Source organism: Dromiciops gliroides, chromosome 1 (genome assembly GCF_019393635.1).
Source record: "Dromiciops gliroides isolate mDroGli1 chromosome 1, mDroGli1.pri, whole genome shotgun sequence".
NCBI classification, from domain to species: domain Eukaryota; kingdom Metazoa; phylum Chordata; class Mammalia; order Microbiotheria; family Microbiotheriidae; genus Dromiciops; species Dromiciops gliroides.
In genome coordinates, this window is record NC_057861.1 from 739872732 (window position 1) to 739896250 (window position 23519).

The window sequence follows — 23519 nt, forward strand, 5'->3', positions numbered from 1 at the left end:
TGGACTTTTTGGCATGAACATGGCATTAATGAATCAACCAAGGAAAATGCCATGGGAGGGACTTCATATGCTTCCTGACCCTTCTCTAGGAGTGAGCTAACTCGTGATTCATCAGTACAGACAAGGATCACTCAGAGATGGAAGGGATTTAAGAGAAAATAAGACCAGAAAATCATAAATTTAAAGCCAAAAGGGGGCTCAGAGGTCATATAATCCAAACTCATTTTTTAAATGAAGAAACCAGAAGGAGAGAAGTTAAATAACTTGATGTTGGCCACAGGTAATAAGTGGTCAGGCTGGGATTAGAATCCAGGTCACTGGACCCCATAGCCAGTGCTCTTTCTACTATACCTACTGCCCCTCTTTTTATAGATAGGGAAATGAGGCCCAGACAGATTAAGGGTAGTACCAAGCTCATGGTAAATTTCAACATAGGAGTTTTAACCTGGATACAATTTAGCAAGATTCTTTTTGTTTATTTGTTTGGGGTTTTTTTGGCAGAGCAATGAGGGTTAAGTGACCTACCCAGGGTCACACAGCTATTAAGTGTCAAGTGTCTGAGACTGGATTTGAACTCAGGTCCTCCTGAATCCAGGGCTGGTGCTTTATCCACTACGCCACCTAGCAGTCCCTGGCAGGATTCTTGACTCAAAATTCAGGTTGTGTGGTGTCTCCAGTTACCTGACTTGTTTACTTTAAAAATGATGGCAGAGTAAAATACATAAGCATTTACATAACCTGTTATGCTGCAGGCACTATGCTAAGTGCTGGGGATACAAAAAGAGGCAGCACCAATGTATGACTAGGTAGGTGAGACTAACCTCACGTCCCAGGTATATTAAGTGAAAATGAATAAGGACAGAGAAACTAATAGAAAAACAAGGATTTGGGGTGATTAAATTAAACAAACCCTTATGAATATACTCTGTGAAATCCCTTACTATATTTCTGTGCCAGTACCTCACGTTGGCACGACAGTGTAACACTAGTTATGGAAGGTTCTGCCTTGCCAGAAAGGCCTCAGGTGTGGTCCTGAGTCAATCATGGTCCCCACAACAGACCAAGTCCACACTCCAAGGAGCAGCCAAGCTAAATATTGAGAGGCCCATGACCATTAAGCTCTGGCATTTGACAATGAATTGCTTGGGAATTATAATGCCTAAAGGGATACTTACTGAACTTATGCTTTTATTGGCAGCAGTCCAGGAAAACTCCTGACTGAAAGGCTTTCTGCCAATACAGTACCAATCTAAAACTTATTTAGGCTCCCAAACAGTACCTGGGGAGTGAGTACTGAAAGTTACAACTACTTGCTCAGGGTCACACAGCATACAACCAGAATGAGTCAGAGGTGAGACTTGAACCCAGATCTTGCTGCTTTCAGGATAGCTTGTTAGCCAGTGCACAACCCATGAAGCAAATAAAAAGAAAAAATGTCCCCTTCCACTTTTGTGGTGACAGTGTCAGAATAGTAAAAAATGGTGCAGAGAGTGTTAAGAATTGTTCGGCTTATGGACTGTCTATGAATACTTAATATCAGTTCCTTAAATGTGAGCTCCTTGTCCAGAGGACCAAAAGTGAACATAATGATAGAGGAATGCAATCAAAGTAAGTCAAGTCAGCAAGCATTCATTAAGCTCTTACTGTGTGCCAGGTATTGTGCAAAGGGCTAGATCATATCATTTATGGAATTCATGATATAAAATGAAATCAGGAGGCAGTTAAATGGAAGAATGAATCACAGATTTTACTTGGTGATTCAAAGAAAGGAGGTGGCAGAGTGGGTTTTATCATGCATGTAAAGGTGACAAGAGACATTTTTCACAAGAAACTTAGTTTTCTTGTCTTGCAGTGCTCAAGATGAATGGTTAAGAAACACACACACATACACACATGCACACACACACATACACACACTCATGCATGCGCGCGCGCACACACACACACACACACGCACACGCACACGCACACCAGGAAAATAAATTCAATTTATAGACCAACATCTGTTGCAGAAGAAAAAGGGGTAGAGAAATATGACAAAGAACACAATGAGACTCTCCAAATTAAATCAACATATAATTGGACATTTGGCTACTACTCATGCAAGGATGGGAGTAAGTTAAGTCAACCAAACATGGCATGTAATATCATTTATATGTGAGGCATGAAAGGGACCAAAGGCTTGTAGACTACATGGAAACTCAGAAAGTGCTGGGTGTTATAAGCCCTCAATAATTTCTGAAAATGAAATTAATTCTATTTTAGCAGACAGGAAATGATTCATTACTGAAGTGGAATTCATTCATGAATTAGCTGTCTGTATAGTCATATCATCAACTTGTTAGGGCAAAGATCAAAATAAACAGAAGGCTAGAGAAAAGAATAAAAAATGAGCAAAAGCTAAGCAATTAAGAGTATACATAGAAATATAGGTATTAAAGACATATAGTTAAGTAAGTTATTCAGAATTCAAGAATTTTTAAAAAAGGATGGAGGAGAGAGTACAGTAACAGTGATTGCACTAAATTTCTGCAATTGAACAGATGAAAATCAATTTGCATAATGAAAAAAACCCAAGATGTTTTAGGTGGCAAACTCTAGATTTGAAAGAGAGGTCTATCTATTTGCTAGCTTGGCTTTGGTTAGCAAGCACAATTTGTAACCAGCATAAGAGAGACCTTCAGGTACTCGAAGAAAACAATCCTGTTCCCTTAAAGTCTTCTCTTCTCTGAGCTAAAAAATCTTTCTTTCATTCAGAAGATCCTTGTGGTCTCTAATCACCATGTGCTCTAGTTTGTTGATGGCTTTGCTCAAATGTTGCACCTGGAACTAAACACAGTCCTGCAGACTGTGCTCTGAGTGGAGCAGAGTATATTGGCATTGTCACTTCTTAGTTGTTTATTGTAAGAAAATGGGTAGTTGTCTCCTCTCAATGAGGATGTAACAGTCAATCATACTCCTCCAGACCTGTTTTTAGGACAAAGGTCTCAGATCCCCTCCTCCCGCTCTGGCTAACAAAATCACATGGTTCACGAAGCCCTGGTCCTCTCAGGAGTTTTGGTCATGTAAGGAAGAATAAGGTGCACTCTTGAGTTATACCCATATAAGGAAGAACTGGTTAGGGATGGGAATACTGCATTCCAATTAGCTAGTTTTCACATGTAGATTGTAACCCTTGAGTAATGGGACCAATGATGGAAAAGGGGAGGGTCCATTTGCGTTAGGGACTAGGGTTTAAAACAGAGCCTGAGAGCCCCCTTTCTTGGCATCCACTAGCTGCACACTAGGGTGTCTTCCTTCTCACAAGAAGGAAATAAAAGAACCTTTGTCACATCACTGAGTTCCCGAAAATTATTGAAAAGAGGATTGTTTTTCCTCACATTTATCTTTCTTGCTTATTTTTCAAAATTAAGCAAAAATTTTCATTGGCAATTTATTTTTTTTATGTACCACCTAAATTCCCTCCTGTATCTATATCCTTTTTTCCCTCTCCCAGAGACCCATTCCTCCAAAGCCAAGACAATAAAATGGCAGGTGTGTGGGGGTGGGGGGTGGGGGTGGGCAGGGATTCAAACCCAACTCCTAGGATTCAAAATTGAATGTTCTTTCTACTGCTCTTTGCTGCCTCTTCAAACAACAGCAAATTTTAAAATGAACCTGTTCCTTTCTTAACCCTCCAAGTCCCCAATTCCACTGGGGTTTAAAGCACAAAACCTTTTTGCTTTTTGCCTTTTCTGTTTTTAATTAAATGGGATTTTTAAAAAAATGAACAAAAGTACATTCCTCTTCCTCCTGTTGAAAAAGAAAAACTAAATCTTTGTAACGAATTGAGCAAATTGCTAAACTTGCTGTTGCTTCTTAACTACTCAAAAAAAAATAAAAAATAAAAAAAGACCAATAACAACAGTTTTCTAAAAGCCACGATAGACACAAGGACAGTTTCTTCCCAGTTCAGGATATTCTCACAATTCTGCTTCCCTCCCCCCCCCCAAAAAAAAAAAAAAGTTGTGGGAGCTCCCAAGAAGATTTTGTGGACCTAAGCTGTTACTTCCCCTTAATCACCTTCATTTCCAGTTGCAAAGAAGCTCAAAGTCAAGAATGTGAAGCCTGTTAGGCTTTTCTGGGGTCGTTAATTACCATTACAAGGGGACTAGGTTTCCAGATGGGAATTCCTTGAAAGGAAAGAATTCTGCCCTGGGGAGACTGAAAATCATTTGGGAGGCTTCCTTTTGTTTCTTGTTAATTAACTTTGTTGTCTTGGTGCACTTTGTAGAAATGTAATCATTTTCTAGTTCTTACTACCTATGTATTTCAAAACAGCAAATTGTTAGAAGGCAAGAGCTCTCTGGGGATGATCACAATATGCCTGGGAGAAGCTTTCCAAAACAAACCATTGTTAATTTTTATAAACAGCAGTGATTTATTAAACCACAGCTGATTTTGTACCCCAGGAAAGAGGGATGGGGTTAAAAAAATGTCTTATAAAATCTACACTTTCCTTTCTGTAATGTAATGGTAATGATCACATTATGCTTTTTGCATAGTTGGGTAGGATATGTTCTTCTCTATGCTGACATTAATACTTCACTGATACACTCATCCATTGTTGGAGATCAGAACCAATCCATATCTTCTTTTTTTCTATGACCCTTGTCCTTGTTATCCTATAAATGCCTTGGATTGTCTCCAGGTGTTCTGGGAACCTATTTTATTATTTTTTTCCTTTTCTTTCTTTTTTGCGGGGCAATGAGGGTTAAGTGACTTGCCCAGGGTCACACAGTAAGTGTCAAGTGTCTGAGGCAGAATTTGAACTCAGGTCCTCCGGAATCCAGGGCAAGTGCTTTATCCACTGTGCCACCTAGCTGCCTGAACCTAGTTTTTTTAACTTAAATTTTCAGAAGTTATTAATATTTTTCTTTATCACATCCCATTTAACAAAGAAAAAAATGAAAGGAGTAAAAAGTTCAAAACTAACCACACATCAACCAATTCTGACTGCATATGCTATGTTCTCCACAGTTCTCCACTTCTTACCTCTACTCACCAATTCTTCAGGAGAAGCTTGGACCTTACAGTTACTCATTGTATAGGGGTTTTTTTTGTTTGTTTTTTTTTTCTTTTGTTTTGCTATTCTTTCTATCTACATTGAGCTAGTCATTGTTTTTTCTATTTCTTGTTGCTTTGCTCTCTAACAAATTATGTCTTCCCAAATTCCTTTAATTTCTTCATATTCATAATTTCTTATGGAACATTAATGTTCCATCACATCTACAAACCACCATTTGTTTAGCCATCTTCTATTATATGGGTATCTACATTGTTTTCCCAGATCTTCGTTGACACAACAATTACTGCTGTGAGTATTTTGTTGTCTATAGTCTTTTTTTTTATGCCTTTGACCTCTGTGCAGAATATGCCCAGCATGTGGAGCTCTGGGTCAGTGGGTACAGACATTTCAGTCACTTTTTATAGAGCATCTCCCATTACATTTCTCCATAAACAATAATTGTTTTAGCTGCTAGTCACTGGAAAAGAAATATTCAGGGTGTGAATGTCGCTTCTGATTTAAGATAGGTGTGTATTTGTCATGCAGTCATAGTATAAGTGATATACATAATTTCCATTGAAATATTGATATCTTTTTTTACATCACTTTTATTTCACCACATATTCCTTTTCTACTCCCTTTCAAAGAGCCATCTCTTTGAAAGGATCTTCTTGTATTTACATTATTTACATTACAAGGGATGCCATTGGAGCATGTGGGCTGACCATCTGTTATCCATTGGGTTATCCATTAAGTTACTTTGATAGTTTGATGGATCTGTGGTCTCACCTATACATGTACTCCCTCCACCAAGGCAGATTGCATTCTATCTCTGCCCTCCCATCTTCTGTGACTCTTGTTAATGTTCTTCCACGACTTCTTGGAAGAGATTATAGAATAATAGGAGCACAGATTTAGATCTAGAGAGGATTTTAGAGGCTGTTGTGTTCAATCCTCATATTTTCCAGGTGAAGAAACTGAAGCACAGTGTGCTTTCCCAGGTTCATACAGCTCATAAGTATATCTGAGGATGTATTTAAATTCAGGTCTTCCTGACTCTATCACTCTATTCACACCATCACCACCTAGTAAATCTTCCTCTAGTTCCCTTGACACTGCTTCCATACCATTGGTTCCCCTGAGATATCAGTTATCCCAGTTCTCTGTTTTTTTCTGGTTATATGTCCATCAATATTATGAAGAGATCCATTGTCTAATATTGTGAAAAGATAATATTTTTTAAAAACCACTAACATTAATATAACACTCCAAAATAAACAAAGTACTCTTATTTAACCCTCTATGGCAAGTGGTAAAATTATTGTTTGAACCTTTCCTTCTCTGTGTTTGTGACACTGGAGGACAGCCATATAAATTTTGTTCTCAGTTAGGGTGAAAACCTAGCAGCCAGAGGATGCCTGAATTCTTCCCATCAGACCTAGAGTCCTGCCCCTGTGATGAAAGCACAGGGGATGATGGCAAACTTGCTCTCTCAGAGAAGAAACTACAGAAGCAGAAATCATCTATGAAGACAGAACATTTTTCATTTATTAGCAAGTTCATTTGCTGTGTCTCGGTGTAGGAGTAAATCTTCCTGGCAGAGGACATGACCATACTGAGCTGAATAAACATCCGCGACTCAAACTTAGAATGCTTTCATTTGTATTAATACAAATGTGCAGTAGCAGAGTTAGGTCAGAACCATACTAGGGCCCATCAGCTCTAGCCTAGACATGAGACAGTGCTCATCCAGCTTTTGCTTGAATACATGGTATTTAGCATGGCACCTAGCACATAGAAGGTAATTTAATAATTGATTATTGACTGTCTGACCCTTAATGAACAGAAACCCCTCAAGGTAGCTTGGTAAAGATACTAGAGTGGTTTGCCATGCACTTCTCTACTTCCACCCGTGGATAGCCCTGACTCCTTATTTTTTCCTGATTATCAAGATGAAATTGACCTCTTTGCAACTACTACCCCACTGCTCTTGGTTCTGCCCTCTGGGGCCCAGCAAAATAAATGAGTTTCCTCTTCACATGACATTCCTTTAAATATTTCAGGACAGATATTTGGGTTTAGGCAGCTAGATGATAGAGCAGATATAGTGCTGGGTCGGAAGTTAAGAAGACTCATCTTCCTGAGTTCAAATCTGGCCTCAGATAGATACTAATTGTGTAACCCTGGAAAAGTCACTTAACCCTGCTTGCCTCAATTTCTCACCAGTAAAATGAGCTAGAGAAGGACATGGCAAACCACACCAGTATCTTTACCAAGAAAATCCCAAATGGGATCACAAAGAGTTGGACCCAACTGAAAAATGACTAAACCCCACATTTGGGTTTGCCCCTAAATATTGTCTTCTTTAGGGCGAATATCTCATGATCCTTTGTTGAATACTCACATGGCATGGCCTCAAGTTCCTTAACCATCCTTGTGAGACTCTCTATTATATCAGTACCCTATGACCTTATGGTGCTCAGCACTGGACATAATTTATTATAGTTCTCATTTCTTCTCCTTTTCACTTTTAAGCACTTGACTTGCTTCATGAGTATAAAGCACTGATCAAGCAATGGACTAAAAATTTTATTAAAGTGCCTGAAATAGCACTTCCTTTAGGTTACATTGGGTAGCATCTCATGTCCTTAATTCTGATATGTTTTTTGCATGACAAATAAGAAATAAAAAGAGAAGATACTAGAGAGAGCTCACAGGTAGGGCTAGAAATGGCTTATACTCCTCATTTATCTTTCTTTTCATTTTCTCTCAGTCAACAAATATTTACTAGATATTTTATCAAGTGTCTAAATCTATGATAAGTTGTTGCTAGGCAGATAAAAGAGGTATTTCCCTGGGCAGGGAAAAAGGAAAGAGTATCAAAGGAGGTAGGAGGCTATAGAAATATAATGGTGTCTGTGCCCTGAAAGCAATCACTTACAATTTCACAAGAGAGGTAGCTAGGTGGCATTGTGGATGGAGTGATGGACCTAGAGTCAGAAAAATTTGAGTTCAAATCTGACCTCAGACACTTACTAGCTGTGTGATCCTGGGAAATCACTTAATTTTATTGTACTTCAATTTCCTCATTTGTAAAGTGAGTATAAGGAAGCACCTATTTCCCACAGCTGTTGTGAAGATAAAGACAGTATCACTTTACAAGCCTTAAAATACTAAATAAATGCTAGCTATTATTACTACCACCACCACCAGCACCAGGACCACCACTGCCACTACTACTACTATTATGCTTACTACACCTACTTTTGTTACTATACCTATACCTATACCTACATCTACACTTACTACTACTACCAGCAGCAGCAGCACCACCACCACCACTACTATTACTACTACCACCACCCCCACTCCCACCACCAGCACTACCACCACCACCATACAAGAAACAAGAAAATATTAAGGGTCAGAGTGATTACAAAACTATTAGATGTTCAAAGAAAAGAAAAAAATAATTATGGGCAAAAATAGTATTAGAACATTTATATAGTACTTTTCTTTTTGAAAAGTGTTTTATATGTATTAACTCATTATATCTTCACAACATCCTTGAAGCTAGATTTGAGCAGCATTTAATAAATGTTTCTTAAATTGACTTGTGAAGATCTGCCTGGACTTAGAGGGAACAAAGGGTGAAATCTCTAGGGAAGCCATTTGAACCCTAACATAAGGTAATCTTCCTACTACTACTACTACTACTACTACTACTACTACTACTACTACTACTACTACTACTACTACTACTAATAATAATAATAATAATAATAACAATAACAAAAACTTCCAAACAATTAGATTTGCCAAAATTGGGACTGGACTGCCTTGATAGGGAATGAGTTTCCTAGTACTGGATGTACTTCAGGAGAAACTGTGTGATTGCTGGTCTAGGATGTCATCAAGGAGCTCCCTGAAGTCCCTTCCAAAGCTAAGATTCTCTGAGTCAAAGAAGAAAGCAGGATACTGAATTTCTATTAGTTATTTTCTCTTTTTGGAAAGCCTTAAGTTCATGATTGAATGTACCTGGATTAATGTCAACATTCATAAATAAAATGCTTTAGAATATGTTTATGGCCAACTGAGTTGAATTTAGAAAGGTCCACCACCAAGGAGGGAGGCCTCAGGATGATTCTTTTTTCACTCAACAAGTCCCAAAGACTATTTACTAAATAAGAGAGGGCATAGGCTGATGGAGAACATCCAGCCACTGAAGTGCTGTTCCTTGAATATCCAAAAAAAAAGACTGCATGAACAGATGAAATGGCTGCCTTCCAATCCAACTCATGGCCCTAGTCCAACAGGTAGAGCCCAAGGCCTTATCTTTTAACTTGATCTCTCCAAAAACCAGTTGCTTCTGTCTCTAAACTGTACCTTCCCACCTGCTTCTTAATTATGTTTCTCCCTTGCTGGCAACAGTTACAGCCACTGTTCTGGCTCAGAACAGGAAGTATCCAGACCTCAGTTTTTCCCACTACTTGATGGTAGTAAAATCGTTTCTTAACAAACAGTTAATGTAAAAACTGTGCAAAGTAATAAATAGACACTGAATTCCAGCTGGCACAAGTGCTGAATTTAGATTGAATGACAAGCCACCATACTTTGTATTTTTCACAGGAAGGAAACACACACACACACACACACACACACACACACACACACACACACACACACACAAACTCACCAAGGCACCAAGGCACCAAAATTGAAATGTGTTGCGGTTTTTTCTTTTTCTTTTTCCCTTTCAGGAACTAAATAAAATAGTCATGAAAGTGAGGCGGTACCATTTCTTTTAGATGTAGGTCTTTGGTAATGTTTCCTTTAACTGAAAGAAAGGCAAATATAATTTTTGGTGGCAGGTGAAAGCCTTCATACGTATAGCTGCCCCATCTCAGCAAAGGGAAGGGGAGAAGGAAGGGAATGGGAGAGTTTGCATGTGTCCTTTTAGCTTCTTATGAGACATTTTTTTCAACTTCAGTCATTTTCTTCCTAATGAGTTTGTGTTTATTGTGACAACTTACTGTTTTTCTTCCTTGATGATGGGTTTCTGTTTATTGGTTCCTTCAGGGATTGGTTTGTTTCTTTTTTAAAAAAAAAATCCTCTTTTTTCCTTGATAATGCAGTTTGGGAAGAAATCTAAATTGAATGGTATGTTCTATGTAGTAAAATCCAAACTGGCTAGGCTTGAAACGAGAATTGTGAAGCATTAAAGGTGTTGGTTTTCTGTCTGTTTTTTTTAACCTTTGAGCATAGTTTCTTCTCCAGAATCCCATATCATTTATCATATTAGTTAAAAGAGAGATGACTCAGAATAAGAGTTCTTAAACCTTAGTTTTCTCAGAGACTCCTTGGATAGTCTGGTGAATCCTTTGGATACCCTTTTAGAATAATGCTTTTAAATACATAAAATAAAACACATAGTATTACAAAGGAAACCAATAATATTGAAATACAGCTATTAAATATATACATTTAGAAAACCAGTTCATGGACCCCTTAATAAGAACTTCTAGCTTGGAAATATTTTTTTAAAAAGATGTTATTAAACTGCTGTTTACAGTCATAGTATGCTGTCATCAGGGTGAAATTCCTGGGGAATAGTGTGGTACAGTGGAAAGAATACAGAATTGGGAGTAGGAGTGCTTGGGTTCAAAAGCTGCTTTGGTTACTTACTAACTTTGTGACGTTGGGCCAGTCACTTAAATTCACTATGCCTTAGTTTCCTTATTTGTAAAAAGATAAAGTCAGACTGGATGACCTCTGTGTTCCTTTCTACACATAAGATGACAATCCTATGCATGACCCGCTGTGAGTCCCTTCTCCTCTCAGTGCCTCAGTTTCCACATCTGTAAAATGAGAGACTGGGACCATTTAGACTCCAATCTACAAGGCTACAATAGCAGAGAACAAAATCTGGTAGATCCTATCAGACTAGGAAGTCTGGCAATGGACTGACTATACATTTGCCATCTTAAGAACAGCCCAGATAAATCTAGTGAAAACCATTAGCAGAGCATGGTCATTAGTCTTCAATATTTGATCCATAGAAACTTATGAAAAAAAATCCACCAACACATGGAGCATTTCAGTCTGTGTCAATGTTGAAAGTACCAATACTGAGAGGTAGTTGGGTCTGACTGGCCTCAGAGTCAGAAGGACTTGAAATCAGATCTTGGTGCTTACTAGCTGCTATATGACCCTGACATGTTATTTAACCTCCCTGAGCTTTAGCTTCTTCATCTGTAAAATGAGGTTAATGATGGCACCTACCTCCCAGGGTGGTTGTGAGAATTACCTGAGTTCATATATGGGAAATGCTTTGTAAATATTAAAGTGCTATAGAATGTTAGCTCTTATCAGGGGCATACTGATAAATGTTTAATGACTAAGTCTCTGAAGACTCCTGACACTTTTAAGTTTAATCTGTGCCATTAACATTTTCTTCATCACTTCTTTAAGTCTAGACAATCAACCAAATAAGAAACTAAGTCCTCACACTTAAATTTTAATAATGGCTCTAATGAGCCACTATGAGCTGGCTCCAGCACAGCCCCGGTTATTATTGTCAGTGAACTGTAGCATTATTATTATTTTTAGGTATCTAGGAGGCATAATAACTATAGTAAATCATGTGGCATAATTAAGAGGGTGGGGAGGGGGAAGGTAGATCTGTTAGTTATGGAGTCAGAGAGCTTGGGTGAGACCCTTCTGAGAACTGCCTTAGAAATAGTTTGAATAATTCACCATCTTTGGGCAATAAACATTTATTCAACCCTTACTTTGTGCCAGGCACTTTCCTAAGCACTGGAGAAAGGAAAAGAGACAAAAGACAGTCTTTGCCTTTAAGGAGGTCACTGTTCTCTTTATGTTATGGACACACATCAACTTTGACCCTACATGGTCTTTCCTGCCCTTATCGGTGATCTTATTCAATAGCCTGAGTTCTAGATGGCTTTGAACTGTGGTCAAAATTTTCTCAAAGGATGGGGATCCCACCTCTGATACCACCAGTCCTTGAAGAAGTCACTCAATATCCATCCCAGAACCTTAGTTTCATCTGTAAAATCCATTTGGGTTGAACAGTCTCTGAGGACCCTTCCAGCCGTAGATTGAGGATATTATGGACATTGTTTGATAAGATAATTTTAGAGCTAGAAAGGGATTAGAGATGACCTTGTTTCTCCCTCTCCTTTTTACATGTACAGTTGAGGAAACGGACCTACAGAAATTAAATGACTCGATCAAGGCCACACAGTGAGTTAGTGATTGAGCTAGAAAGTGAACTGAATCCTCATCTCACCTTTCTCATTTTTAATTTTGATACATTCATGTAGAGTAGCCGTTTGAGGGCAGATATGCGTGAGTGATGATACCTCTCCCATCAACTTAATCTGGGTATTTAGATATTGAGCTATGGTTGGGGGGGAGGGGAACGGCAAGGGAGTAAAATGTCTTCAAACAAAAATATAATCTCTAATTGAAAATCCTGGAAGAGGAAGGTGGAGTCCAATTTATCTGAATGATATAATAGCATGTAAGTGGGCTGAGATGGAAAGTTCAAGCAAGGCCACGTTGACAATCGAGTAAGGTATTATCTCACTTAAAATGCCATTTTGCTGATTAGAGAAATCTTCAGAAGTTGGGAGCGAGAATAAGGAACTTAAAATGAATGGGGCTTTTGAGACCCACCTAGGGTACAAAGAAGACATTGTCACGATGCACCTTAACTACCACCAACAAAAACCTTTTAGAATAAAGTTGAAAAATCCATCAGTAAACATGCTTTTATTTATTTTCTTTGTTATAATTTTTAAAAAATATGGAATGCTTCATAGATTTTTGTCATTCTTGCATAGAAACCAGGTTAATCTTCTCTGTATCTTTCCAATTTTAGTATATGTGCTGCCAAAATAAGCAGTAATCATGCTTTTATTAAGAGTTTACGGGCAGCTAGGTGGCGCGGTGGATAAAGCACCGGCCCTGGATTCAGGAGGACCTGAGTTCAAATCTGGCCTCAGACACTTGGCACTTACTAGCTGTGTGACCCTGGGCAAGTCACTTAACCCCCATTGCCCCCCACACACAAAAAAAGTTTACTATGTGCCAGGTACTGTGCTAAGTGCTGGGAATACAGAAAAAGTAAGAAATATGATCTCTGCCTTCAAGAAGTTCACTTTCTGCTGGGAGGAGGGAATATGTATAAATAACTATAAATGTATAAAATCTATTTAAAAGCCAGTCTTTTTTATGCAGGCAAAAAATAAAGTTAGTGGGCAGCTAGGTGGTGCCGTGGATAAAGAACCAACCCTGGATTCAGGAGGACCTGAGTTCAAATCTGGCCTCAGACACTTGACACTTACTAGCTGTGTAACCTTGGGCAAGTCACTTAACCTTCATTGCCCCACAAAAATAGATAGATAGATAAATAAATGAATGAACAAATGAACGAATGAATGAATGAAGTTACTATCTCCAATACAATGAGGTTATACATTGGACACCTCCCTGGAGATGGTAATATTACTACTACTACTACTAGCGTGTGTGTGTGAGTGTGTGTGTGTGTGTGTGTGTGTGTGTATGTGTGTGTGTGTGTGTGTGTAGCACTTTAAGGTTTGTGAAGCTCTTTCTTTATATGATCTCATTTGGTTACCACAACAACCCTTGGAGGTGTTATTATTCTAGCCATTTTATAGATTAAGAAACAGTCTGAGAGGCATTAAGTGTCAATCTCAGGTCTTCCTTACCCCAAGTCTAGGTCTCTGTCCATGGTACCTTACATTAGAACAGTTATATAAGGGTTCCTCAATGTACAGGAGGTATTGTTCTCTATCCCAATGGAGGCTGTATTGCACAGGGAGATGTTTGAACAATTGCAGTTGTACTAGAATTGTTTTTGACTATTCCTCAAGGTTTTGAAACTTGGGCAATCAAGAGGCCATATAGAGGACCAAAAGTCATTCATTGATTTCATCCAGGGAAAGTGCTGAGTGCATGGAAACTGGGAGACTAGAAAATAGAAATGCATGATATATTAAGAAAAGAACAACTCAGTTATAGAAGAACCCAGGAATGAATTGTTGGAAGTCTGATAAGCTTTAAAGCAAGCACTAACTGACTCACTGAGCTCCTCTGAGACAAAGTGGCCCAGCACAATTCTGGGAGTCTTAGGTAACTTAGATAACCTAGACAAGGGGGATTACCCTGGAATCATCCCTCTTTCTTACTCCCCCCTCTCCAACACCCAATCAGTTTCTGGGTCTTGTCAATTTCATCCCCACAAGGCCTATCACATCTCTCCCCTTCTCTTCACCCCCACAGATACTGCCTGAGCTCAGGTCCTTCTTACCTCTCACCTGGACCACTGGGATAGCCTCCAAATTGGTCTTCCTGCAGTCTCTCTTTTCTCCAGTTCATCTTTCACACAGTTACTGAGATAATTTCCCCAAAGCATGTCTGATCATGATCCTATGAAATGCCTGTGCTCAAAGGGTTTCAATGACTTTCTGTTGCTTCTAGGATAAAGTACAAACTCCTTGTCTTGGCATTCCCCTCTCCTCATTTTTCATTTTATTGGTATCTTTTGTTTTTTATGTTGCTTTCATGTATATATGTATAGATGAATGTATATGTATGTAGCTCACATATATTCTAAATATATTCCTTCCCTCTCCCTTTTCACATCAAGACATCCTCTGTATCAAATTTTTTTTTTAATAGGGGAAAAAAGCATTGAAGCAAAACCAACAAATGAACTAATTCTGTCAGTATATGCAGTATTCTGCACCTATAATCCATCACCTCTGCAGAGGGAATTGCATCTTCTCATCTCTTCTTTGGAACTAGCACCTTGTCACTTAAAGCCCTCCAGAATCCGGTGCCAGCCTGCCTTTCCAGACTTATTACTCATCATTGACCTTTAAGTACTTTTTTCCAGTCAAATTGACCAAGTTGTTATTCCCCAAACTCTTCACTCCACCTCCAACCTCCCACCCTTGGGATCAGAGGTTGAAATGATTTACTCAGTCAGGGTCACATGACCAATGTGTGCTGGAAACAATACTTGATCCTGGTTCTTTTGGACTCCAAAACCAACCTTCTACACCTTTTATCACATTGCTTCTCTTCTTTCAAAGAACCATTCATTGGTTATTAATTTCTGAGTATCCATTGTTACAAGTTGCAGAGAATTTTCATAACTCTCCTCTCCTCTCTTCTCCTCTCCTTTTCCTTTCCTTTTCTTCCTTCCTTTCCTTCCAACCTTCTTTTTTCTTTCCTTCTTTCCTTTCTCTATTTTCCTTCCTTCCTTCTTCCCTTCCTTGCTCCCTCCATTCCTCCCTTCCTTCCCTCTCTCCCTCAATCCCTCCTTCCTTCCTTCCCTGCTTCCTTCCTTCCTTCCTTCCTTCCTTCCTTCCTTCCTTCCTTCCTTCCTTCCTTCCTTCCTTCCTTCCTTCCTTCCTTCCTTCCTTCCTTCCTTCCTTCCTTCCTTCCTTCCTTCCTTCCTTCCTTCCTTCCTTCCTTCCTTCCCTGCTTCCTTCTTTCCTTGACCTGTTATTTCTCTGATGTAAGGTATATAAGGTACAACCATGTAGAGGGACACCTTTGCTGCAATTTACAGAATAGCCTATTGAAATAAAAGTAGAGATGACTTGCTCAAGGTCACACAGCCAGTGAGTATCAGAGGTGACAATTGAATAAAGTACTGCCTCTGCTCACACTGTAACCTGTCTAAAATTTGAGCCCAGTTCTCTTTTGATGAGCCTGAATTGTCCCTTCAACCTAACTGGTGTCTATGTCCATTCTTAGTTATTGGAATCAAAGGGATTATAGTTTTCAGGGTGGAGCTTGTTGAATATGTGCTATTGTTGAAAAGAAATGATGTTGATGACACAAAGAGTTGGCTGACAACCAATCGCTTTAGAAGTTTGAGAACACTTCCAGGTGTGGGGTGGATTGTAGGGAAGTTATTTTAATCATTTGCAGGAACCATTTATAGTCTTGTCATCTTCCCTGTCATGAAGATTATCATTTAATTACATGATAACATGATTTGCTATTTGGATATCAGAGCTAGAAATGTACGGCAGAGGGATCAAAATGGAAAGCAGATTCTCCAAAGATTCGGGGTAGTAATTAGTGAAGTCAGTGCAGCTGTGCACCAGGTAACCAGCTGTCCTGACGAAGAGCTCTGTGTCCATTTTTTAAGTCCCAGATGATGTGTTTTTTTTTCCTGGTCTCTGCATCAGAGGCTGGTTTCATGTAAGTCTGAAAGGAACAGCTTCAAGCAAGTGGTGGATGGGGCAGAATAAAAAATAATCCCACCACCCTTCTATATTTCCATGTCATTAGCACAGAGGTCCAGTATGAGGTTCATTTGTTTCTTTCTACCCTTTCAATGTGCAGCTGGGTTCTCCTAGGAGTGGAGCAACAATGTCTTAGGGTTGGCCCCAATATACACATATGTTATATATACACATATATGTGTATAAATTTGTACATTTGTAAGAAATAGATATTTGAATATCTATATGCATAGAAATATACACACATACATGTGTACATATAATTTTATATTTATATATGGGTTTATATATAACTATAATATATTATACTATGATAATATGTATATTTTATATATAATCATATATTCTATACTTGTCTCAGAATAACATGGGGATGTTAGAGCTGGCAGATGTGTAAGCCCAATTGAATTCAACAGTCATTTATTAAATGTCAACCAGGAACCAGAGACAGACAAAAAAGGAAAATTCTAGATCCTAGATTTAGAGTTGAAAGGTACCTCAGAGGTCATCTAATTCTAATATCCCCTGCCACCCCCCCACCACCATTTGTCTAGATGAAATTGAGACACAAAGAATTCAAGTGACTTGCTCAAGGTTACACTGATAGTGAGGAGGGATTTGTATGCAAGTCTTTCCAACTCAAGTCCCATGCCCTCTTTACCATACCATGATGCTCTGGACAGAAAGGGAAGAGCTGCTGAAATGACATCTAGCATCAGGCTACCTGAGGCTCTCAGAAAGTAGCCCAGTGTAAGGGGACAAATATTGGATTCAATCAGAGAGCTAGTGTTATGGTCCTTTGGACCATAGCGTCAGACATCATAACCTAAACCTCAGTTTCCTCAAGTGTTAAATGAGGGGCTTGGTCTGAATGGTATCTAAGGTCCCTTTCTGTCCTTGACCTCTTAGGAGAAGGCTTCATTTTCTGAATTTATACCTTACTTTACATTCACGAGGTTTAGGATCTATGATGTATATTCTTTAACTCTTTTCTAATAGACCTGGTGCCCCATATCTGCCCTGTGGGCTCTGGCACCACAGTCTTTCAGGGTACCAGATCCTCCACTGAGCTGCTCCTCTCATTCCTACTGTAATGATTGGAATGATGCCACCTACTGGAGACTCGCTGTGGGAAAGCTCCACCATGAGGAAAATGCCTCAGAGACATTGTGACTTTTCCTTGGCGTCAGGAAATGACATTTGCTCATGGGTGCTGTCTATCAAGGCTACCAGCCAATCAACTTGAGGAACAGATTAGAATCCACATTTAGAATCTTAAATTATACACTCCAGATTCACAAGACCACTCAAAGGGCTCAGCATTTTCTTTAGTTCCCATAGCAATTCCTGGAGTATTTTATCATTCAATCCAAAAGCATCATTGTGGCCACAGAGACCAAAATGAAGGAGTTCCTTCTCTCAAGGAGCTTATGTTCTGTTACCATTATTCTTGAATGATCTTTACTTCTTCAAGACCAACATCATGGTCAGATCCTTTCCCAATTCTTGTAGCCATCATCCACCAGTCTCCATCTTACTCCCCTATCTCTCTCCATGACTCAATTACCTACTTCCAAGTATTCCCTTCACCACATCTTAGGCATCATCCTCAGAGCCATCTCCTCTTCATGTTAAAACCTCTCAAATATCCTCACCACACACTTGTACAATCTTATTCTTCACCTGTATTCAGTCCTACCTCGGACCTGACCTCAGATGGAACATCATCATTTTTAAGTAACTGACAACTCTCTAAGCCCAATCTCCTACCTATGCACTTCCCATGCTTCCCCACTCATAGAGCTGTTCTTTACCAACTCGTTGTGAGGGTCTTTGACTTTTTTCTATTCCTATCTTAGAAACTAACCGTGTCCCCCTCTCTTAACTTCTCTCAGTTTCCTCATCTGTAAAACAAAGGGCTTAGACCCTTTGATGCTAAATCTAAGATTCAATTTCCCTAGCTATAGTATCATATAGATAGAGAGCTAGAAGGGAGATTAGAAGTGACTTATTTCAATGCCATTACTTTCAGATGAGGAAACAGCCTGGACTCTGCAGATGGGGGCAGAAAAAGTCTAAGATCTTTGGAAAAATGACTCCAAAGATTAAGGGGATGGGTAGGACTTCAGGAAGAAAATAGATTAAAGAGGACTCACCAGTCTTTAAAAACAGGGGTAAAATACTTCAAACTTAAAGGAGATGAATTTAGGAAGGATTATTTGGCACCATGGATAGTAAAGTCACACAAGAGTGTTCCCTTGGGAGGTTCCATGAGCCGAAAATAGAAATAGGTTTTTGTCATTCTATCTGCTGTGTATTTATTATCCTGGAGGTCTGAGGTAATTCTGAACTAGGCTTTTAATATTCCAGTTACGTATTTCACCACAGCCCGGAGGGTTTGCTGCCAGCAGGCGTTAAGGGGTGTCAGTTACTTGGTTGTGATGACTGAATAATGTTGGGATCGTAGACATAGAAAAGGTTTGTGCTAGAAGGGGCCAGCTTCATTGTTCTCCTAAGCAAGAAAGCTGAGGCCCAGAGTGGGAAAGTGACCTGTCAAAAGCTACATAGCTACTGTGTGATGGAGTTGGGAGTCAAGTCCAGATGTTCTGATCCCTGTTCTGGTTTTCTTTCCATGCTCTACCACTGTCTGGCATGCACAGGAATGAAAGGCAGCATGGGACAGTGTAGTGTTTATGGTGTCAAAGGATCTGGGTTCAAATCCTACCCATGACATTTATTTCATGTAATAGTACATAAGTCCCTGAACCTCTCTGGGTGTCAATTTTCTCTTCCATTAAATGAGTTGGAGTAGATTCTTTTTGAGGACTCTTCCTGTTCCAATATCTATGATCCTTGATTCAAAGATGCCAGAAAGCAGAATTTCCCATATATATATATTTACAAATCATGTCTGCTTATTTTAAGGATAATTCCCCTTAATGTCAATACCTTCCCTCTAAGACATTATATCTTCCAACAATGTAAATATCTTGTTTGTGCATAGTTATTTACATGTTATCTCCCCATTATTATGTGAATCCCCTATATTTAGCACAATGACTAGGACAGAGTAAGGGTTTTTTGTTTGTTTTATTTGTTTATTTATTTATTTTTGCGGGGCAATGGGGATTAAGCGACCTGCCCAGGGTCGCACAGTTAGTAAGTGTCAAGTGTCTGAGGCCGGATTTGAACTCAGGAACTCCTGAATCCAGAACCAGTGCTTTATCCATTGTGCCACCTAGCTGCCCTTAGAGTAAAGTCTTAATAATTTATTGTTTATTGATTTGTGATTTCATTAGTGTGGGTCACTGTTACCCCTATGTGGAATCATCCTGTTCTATGGCATAATAGATGTACTTCAACTGTTGCTCTAGGCAAAGCATTCATTATCTAGTGACCAGTCTGGTGATGAGCCCTTTAATACATAGACTGGTCATAAAATCAAAAGATCAGAGATCTAAAGCCAAAAGGGACTTCAGAAATCATCTAGTCCAGTATACTTTTACAATTGAAGAAACTGAGGCCCAGAGAAACTTCAGGATAATAGAACTGGAAGGAACCTCAGAGCACATATACTTTAGCTTTCTCATTTTGCCTATGTGGAAACTGAAGCTCAGGGAAGTTTTGACTTGCCCGCAGTCACACAGTTATTAAGTGTGAATTGTGGGATATGAACTAAGGTCATCTGGCTCTAGTATCTAAGGTTTTTCCACTATGCCATAATGCCTCTGGGTCCTGGGACATTGGACATACAATCTGTCCTGAACTTGCTCTTACAGTTTTTGAAGCTGGATAAAAGCCCTTACTTAGACACAGAAAGATTTCAATCTACATTAGAGGGGGGAGTACTTAAACAACCAAATCACAGGTGCTAGACAGATTAGTGTATCATAATATTTAACAAAATTCCCATTTTTTGACAAGTTTCAGGAAGGATTTAGAAAAGTTCATGCAAAGGATCATCAGAACAACTAACCAGCCAATCAGAAGCTAGCATTTAGCAAGCTCCTGCTATATGTTAAACTCTGGACTATGTGTCAACATTGGACAGGTTATTCTTTCCAAAAACATGTTATAGAAAGACATTATGAATATTTTGAGTAAATCCCTCATCTTTTAAGGTCAGCACCTTAGGGTGTCATTGTCTGAATCTCCCACAGAAAATTCTTTCTGTCCCCTTAGTTACTAAATACTGATTTGGATTGAGTATTGGATTTTCTCATCTTCTGATGATTTTCTCTTCCTTGGTTTAGCCGTTATAGACATTTTATTCATAGACTGAGCAAATACAGGGCAGCAGGCATGTTGTCAATAAAAAAAATCATCATCAAATAATGGATAAATTCACAAGGGGTTATCATAGAAAAATGGTGCATTGAGCTCATTTGCCTAAAGTGCCTCCTTACACTTGGCTTTATGGGGACTAAATGTGAATTAGATGGCACTTTGATCAGATCAGATGAACCCAGACATCACATAGTACATCTAACAAGATAAAGTTCTCACTTTAAAACATGCAGATCATTTTCTAAAAGATTATAATGGAGTTGCTTGGCAGTCTTTTCTCAGCAGAGTTTAGGATTGGATCATTCACAACATGTGTCCAAGCATTGAACTGACAGAATATTTGATTTGGATTTGGGTTTGGGTTTTCAACCACACTTGGAATTTTTGGTGGAGGGAGGTCCCAGTGAGAACACTCCCTTAATCAAATATAGGTCTCTTCCTTCTCTATGACTCACAGTCCAAGATAGTTGCTGGGAGCACTGAGAGTTTAAGTTGACATGCCCTGGGTTGCTCAGTCAGTATGTATCAAAGGTGTGACACAAACCCGGGTCTTATTGACTCTGAGGCCAGGGCTCAATCTCTATCCACTGCCTTTAGTGAAGTGCTAAATTTAAAGTCTTTGATGGGGCAGGGCCAGGGGCCAGGATTTTATTTATGGACATGATTTCAGAATAGACACCTGGTGGAACAATAAATAAGCCTTATGCTGTCAGAGTGGCATGGAGACCCATAAACATCAAACAAAAAATGCCCACGTACTTCATAAAGGCCTAGTGTGTCTCATCGGTGGCCACATAAATCCATTGGAACAAAACCAAACTCTCTTGATAGAACCCAGAACTCAGATAAATGGAATAGCCAATAGGTGTACAGTCATACAGAATACCCTCTCTGGGTAACCTCCATAGGACACGTACCTGAAGCCAGCCAATGATGGAGAATTCACTGGTTGATAAGATGTACAATGAACCGCTTAACCTGGAGAAGATGATATAAGGGCCAGCACCTTCTTTCTTGGTCCAAGTAAGAAACTGGAAAAATAGACCTTTCCACAGTAGTTCACGGAAGAAGATTACTTCAGGAGGAGAATTTCCTCGTTGGGCCATGAGTCCAATAAGATTGTTTATCTGAGTTGCAAGTTTAATACATTAGTTCTCTCTTTTCTTTGCACCCTGGTGGAGAAGCTTTTTCCGATCTGTTTAATGAATCTGTCCATGGTACATTTGTTCATCTGTGAAGCAGGGTTTCATTTCCTCAAGCCTGTGTTTACTGAGGAGATGAGGTTTCTTATCAAAAGATAATTCAGAGGCTGTTGTTAAGACAATGGCTTTGACTTTAGAATGAGCTTATGTCTTTAAGGAGAGTTTCAGCAAATGAGTCAGCCATATGTTAAATCAAATTTAACATCCATTATGAAACATTGAATCATACTTTATATCTCTGTAATGATAACAAATGATCGTCTATCTCATGTTCTCCTCATTTGCACTGCTACTCATCAATCTTGCTAATACTGCAAAGATTTATTAAATGAATAGGCTCCCAACTCTAACTGATAATATTAATAGCTCCTTTTTGTACTTTCCCTTGCTATCTTCTCTTTCTGTGCTTGCCTAAGTGGGTTTTAATGCAGGCTTTAAAAGTAATATTCTTCATACTGAAGTGATAATGAACAGAAAACTAGTAAATTAGTAATAGAATTATTTTAATGAAACTGTGCAATTATACTGGTATATGACAAGGTGTACCTCAGTAGGCTGGCTACAGAGTCTACCATCTCCTGGAGTTGGAGAAAGAGTGCTGTGTTTGGAAGTAAAGAATCTGCATTCAAATATGGGCTCTGCCACTTGCTAACTGGGGAATTTGAGGGACATTGCTTTCCCTCTTTGGGTCTTCCTTATCTATAAAATGAAGGAGCTGGATTATATCTTCCAGCTCTAAGCCTGCTTTCCTCAATGGAGAGTAAACACACACACACACACACAAACACACACACACAAAGGCAGACAGACACAGAGAGAGACAGAGACAGAGACAGAGAAAGACAGAGAAAGACAAACAGAGACAGAGTGAAGAAAAAACCTCATTAGAAAGCTAGGATAGTATTTGAGCTCATTATTAGTCCTTTTTAATCAGAATCAGAATGGATAAACTAAGGTGGTGCTGTGCAAGTTCTGTGCTTGGAGTCAGAAAAGCCTGAGATAAATCTCATCTCTCACGTTCCCCAGCTCTGTGACTGTAGACAACCGACTTAAACTACTTTGAACTTCAGTCTCCTCATCTATAAAATGGAAATAATCATACCTCTCTGAGTTGTTGCAAAGAAGCCAGTTTAGGTCTGATGCCAAAGAAAACAAACACACTTTAAAAAAAATTATAAATTCCCAACATTCCAAAGCAAAATGAGGGCAGCTAAGTGGCACAAAGGACACAGTGTTGGATCTGAGGTCAGGAAGATTGATCCTCCCGAGTTCAAATCAGACCTCAGACACTTACTAGCTATGTGACTTTAGGCAAGTCACTTAACCCTGTTTGCCTCAGGTTCCTTATCTGTAAAATGAGCTGGAGAAGGAAATGGCAAACCACTTCAATATCTTTGCCAAGAAAACCCCAAGTGGGGTTACAAAGAGTTGGCCATGACTGCAACAATTGAACAATAGCAAAAGTAAAATGGACTATGTCCTGAGGTCAGGTGTTCCCCCAACCCCCTACTTTGGATGCCATGAAACAATATTCTCCTTCATTGGTATATTATGAAGGCAATCCTTTTCATTTAGGTATTGAACTAGATTGTAAACGCTTAGATTCTGAGATTCTGGGTCTTAAAATCTAGCTCATTTCCTACCGTATCCTGTGACTTACCCAGAATT

At 39.1% G+C, this 23519-nt stretch overlaps 1 protein-coding gene and 1 non-coding gene across 2 annotated transcripts in view; one reads left to right on the top strand and one right to left on the bottom strand.

Annotated features, from left to right (window-relative positions):
* Positions 1-23519, top strand: part of FHIT (fragile histidine triad diadenosine triphosphatase) — a 1715999-nt gene that overhangs the window by 1173443 nt on the left and 519037 nt on the right. The gene's annotated exons all lie outside the window — the stretch shown is intronic.
* On the bottom strand, positions 12873-12977 carry LOC122737687. The gene has a single exon (XR_006354493.1). It is a non-coding gene; the product is annotated as a U6 spliceosomal RNA (small nuclear RNA).